The 3944-nt window shown below is 56.9% G+C and overlaps 1 long non-coding RNA gene across 1 annotated transcript; it reads right to left on the bottom strand.

The window, feature by feature from the left end:
- Positions 1-2823: 2823 nt before the first annotated feature.
- LOC135307452 (uncharacterized) lies at positions 2824-3344 on the bottom strand. Its single transcript, XR_010368171.1, has 3 exons — positions 3283-3344; positions 3007-3078; positions 2824-2919 (listed from the first exon to the last, which is right to left on the bottom strand). It is a non-coding gene; the product is annotated as an uncharacterized LOC135307452 (long non-coding RNA).
- Positions 3345-3944: the final 600 nt, after the last annotated feature.

The following is a 3944-nucleotide window of genomic DNA, read 5'->3' on the forward strand; positions in this document are numbered from 1 at the left end:
TATTTCCATTTCCCAGGAATGGATCCTACAAAAGCAAGGCTCAGCCTTTGAGGTCAGCAGGGACACACTACTCACCCCTGTGATGGGAGCTGGGCTTGCGTATAGCATCCAAGGTAGGAGCTGGAGAAGCTGGAGAAGTCCTCCCTGTAGACACATCTGTAACACAACAGCCACAGAAGCTTCTGTCACCTGGTGCCTGCCCGCTTGTCTACAATTCTTCCTTGGTGGCACGCTGAGAACATACCTGCAGGAGGCTCCAAAGGCTTCAAAACTTTATTCATCCAAGCTGATGGAGAAGCCTTCCCAGCACCCTCATCTAGAACGGAGCACAGATGAGAACACTTTCCAGGGTGTGCTGGGATCCCCTTCTGCCACAGAGAACTGGGCACTGCAAGGGGGGTCGGGTAAGGCCGTGGGAGCCAGATGTGAATAGACATGGCCAAAGCTGCCCAGGGGCCTGGGGAGCTCTGGGCTGGCTCCTGGTCACTCTCCACACTCTTTCCCTGCCCTCAGCAACATCCCTGGGAGGGGTGGCTGCAGCAGTGCAGGGACCTGGAACTCTCCCCCTCACACACAGAAGAAATCCTCCCTAAAGCATGGGGGAAAACTGCAGCAGGCAGTGCCACAGCTATCCATCCTGCCCTCCCTCTGTCCCTCCTGCCCTCCTTCTGTGGGGAAACCCCCCAGATCCCAAGGGCAAACAGCCAGGCCCTCTCAGGACACACTGGAGCCTTGCTCTCCCCCTCTGTCCTTTCCCCACCGTGGGCACCCCGTGCAGTCACTCCCAGGTTTCAGGACATGTCTCCCATGGAGGGACCCCAGCAGGACTGCTCAGTGCCCTGCGCCTGCTCGGGATAATTCCCCTGGGCTGTGCTGCTCTAGTCCAGGCTGTGCCCGCACTGCCAAACAGCAGAGAGGGCAGCTCAAGCCTCAGCAGGGCTCAGGCCCAGAGGCACAGCAATTACCTCCTGTGCCTGTGCCTGGCATGGCCTCCCTTCCTGCAGCAGAGGCTGGCACAGAACCACTGCTTCCTCCGGGAAATGCTTCTTTCTCCGCAGGCTCTCCTTTGATTTCTGGAGAATGGAAAAGAGACAGCTGCATCAGATGAAAACATTCCTGACTGGGAATGGGGAAGGGGACAATTTCAGGAGGCATTACTTGTGAAAGGAATGCATAAGGATCAGAAAACACCCAGGATTTTGGGACAACCCAAGGCTGCTTCCTTCCCCAAACAGCCCCAACATCTGATCTGCCTGGACACCAGGAAATTGCAGGGCATCTGAGGGTGGGCATGGCCTGTGGTGCAATTGGGGCTGTCTGCCAGCTGATGCCAAATGCCTTCCTGCAGAGGCTGGGCAGAAGCTGCAGCCAGGCCAGGCTGGGAAACAGCCCTGCAGGGCGTGAAAGCAGCAGCGGGGCAGCGAGGCTGCCATGGATCCCTTCCTGCTGTGCCGGGCACTGCGTGTCCAGATGTGCAGCCAAAGCCCCCGGCTACTGAGTCCCAGGAGCAGCATGAGGGAAATGCACCCACCTTGTCTTCTCTGCAGACGTTCCTTCAGCATATGCCACATGATTTCTAATGGGTCCCGAAATTTCTTGCCTGCCATGTCTTTGGCATCTCCTGTTGTAGGACGTTAAGAGAAAGTAGTTCCATTTCCCAGGAATGGATCTCCCAAAAGCACGGCTCAGCCTTTGGGGTCAGCAGGGACACACTACTCACCCCTGCCATGGGAGCTGGCCTTTTGTGCAGCATCCAAGGTAGGAGTTGGTGAGGTCGTCCCTGCAGACACGCATGTAACACAACATCCAGAGAAGCTTCTGTCACCTGGTCCTGACCAGTCAGTCAAACATTACGCCTTGTAGAGATAGTGAGAACATACCTGCAGAATGCTCGGAGGGCTTCACAACTTCAGAGCGCCAGGCTAATGGAGAATCCTTCCCAGCCTCCCAGTCTGGAAGCAAACCAAGATGAGAACTGTTTCCATTTTGTGCCAGGGCTGGCTCTGGCCCTGGGCTGGCAGCAGGGCTCCCGCTCGGGGCTGCTCCTGTGCCTTGGGCCTCTGGGCACTCAGGGCCAGCTCCGCAGCAGCTGCAGCGCCAGGGACGTTGCTGCAGCAGTCCCGTTTCCCCGGGGCTCTGAACCAGCTCCAGAGGCCTGGAAGCCCAGGCGCCTCCAGCTTTGGCTGCTGCCGGGCCGGGCAAGGACAGGCCCTGGGGGAAGAGCTGCTGCCACACAGCCCCGGCCAGGCCTGAGCCCGGCACAGCAATTACCTGCTGTGCCTGTGCCCGTGTCTGGCATTGCCTTCCTTCCTGCAGCAGGGGCTGGCACCGAAGATGGAGTGCTTCCTTCAAGAAATGCCACCTTCCACTGAAGCACTATGTCCATCTCTTGACAAAGGAAGGGAGACAGATACATCAGATGGGGCTGTTTCCCACTTGGCCGGTGGCATCAGAGGTAATATTTGTGAAATTTATGGAGCAGGAAAATGTCCAGATAACAGTGGCATAATGAGAGCACTTCCACCTCCAAACAGCCACCCTTTTCCTAATCTGCAGGATTGGATATTGTGGGGGATCTCAGGGTGTGTTGCAGTTTGGGCTGCCTGTCAGCTGATGCCAAATGCCTTCATACAGAGGCTGGGCAGAAGCTGCAGCCAGGCCAGGCTGGGAAACAGCCCTGCAGGGCGTGAAAGCAGCAGCGGGGCAGCGAAGCTGCCATGGATCCCTTCCTGCTGTGCCGGGCACGACGTGTCCAGATGTGCAGCCAAAGCTCCCGGCTGCTGAGTCCCAGGGGAAGCATGAGAGAAATGCACCCACCTTGTCCTCCCTGCCGCATTTCCTTCAGCTCTTGCTTCGTCTGTTTGGGTGGTTCCAGGGATATCTTGTCTCTTGTATCTTGCATCTTCCCTGTCAGAGGAACTTAGAGAAAAATACTTCCATTTCCCAGGAATGGATCCCACAATTGCAGGGCTCAGCCTTTGAGGTCAGCAGGGTCACACTACTCACACATGCCATGGGAGCTGGGTTGGGGCCAAGCATCCAGCCCTGGAGCTGGAGAAGTCCTCCCCGCAGACACACCTGTAACTCAACAGCCACAGAAGCTTCTGCCATCTCTGCTGATCTGCATGGGCACCACTGAGCCGCAGCAGCGGCAGTGAGGGGATCGTGCAGGGCGAGGGCACACACGTGCATGGTTCTGTGCTGGCACCTGCAGCGATGCCTCCCTGGCCCAGCTTTGGGCTCTGAGCTGGCAGCTCTCCCAGGGGAAAGGCCTTGACCTACCCTCACCATCTCCCAGAGGCTCAGTCCTGGATGTGGGACCTTCACCGGCAGGTTCAGCTGCAAAGAAAGGCAGGACAGAAGAGCTCCTGTGGCACTGCAGGAGATCCTCAGGCTGCCCACAAGGCTCAGCCCCGGGGCACAGCCCTGGGCCCGGCCCCTTCCCTCTCTGCTCTTCTCTGTGACTGCACAGAGCACACAGAAGGACACACTGGCATTGCACACAGGAGGAAGATTGAAAGCTAAATGCTCCTTCCTCCCACTGACAGTGATTCTGTGGGAGCCCTCAGGCCTCCAGAAGGGAGCAGGGCAAGGTTTCCAGATTCTTTCAACCTTAAGATTATGTTAAGGGAACTGGTTAATAAGTGAGCTTTTGTTGAATTGATCCTGATTATTTACTCAGGAAAGGCAGAGTGAAAACTTGCCTCCAGCATCCTCCAGGAACTTCAAACCATCCTTCATCAGGACTTCCTGAAAACCCATGTCATGATTCCAGTCTAGAAGGGAGCAGAGATCAGAACCATTTCCATGGTGTGCTGGCATCCCCTTCTGACTTAGGGAACTGGTCACTGCAGGGGTTGGGTAAGGCTGTGGGAGCCAGATGCGAATGGAGATGGCCAAAGCTGCACAGGGGCCTGGGGAGCTCTGGGCTGGCTCCTTGTCAC

The sequence above is a fragment of the Passer domesticus genome, chromosome 9 (genome assembly GCF_036417665.1).
Source record: "Passer domesticus isolate bPasDom1 chromosome 9, bPasDom1.hap1, whole genome shotgun sequence".
NCBI classification, from domain to species: Eukaryota; Metazoa; Chordata; class Aves; order Passeriformes; family Passeridae; genus Passer; species Passer domesticus.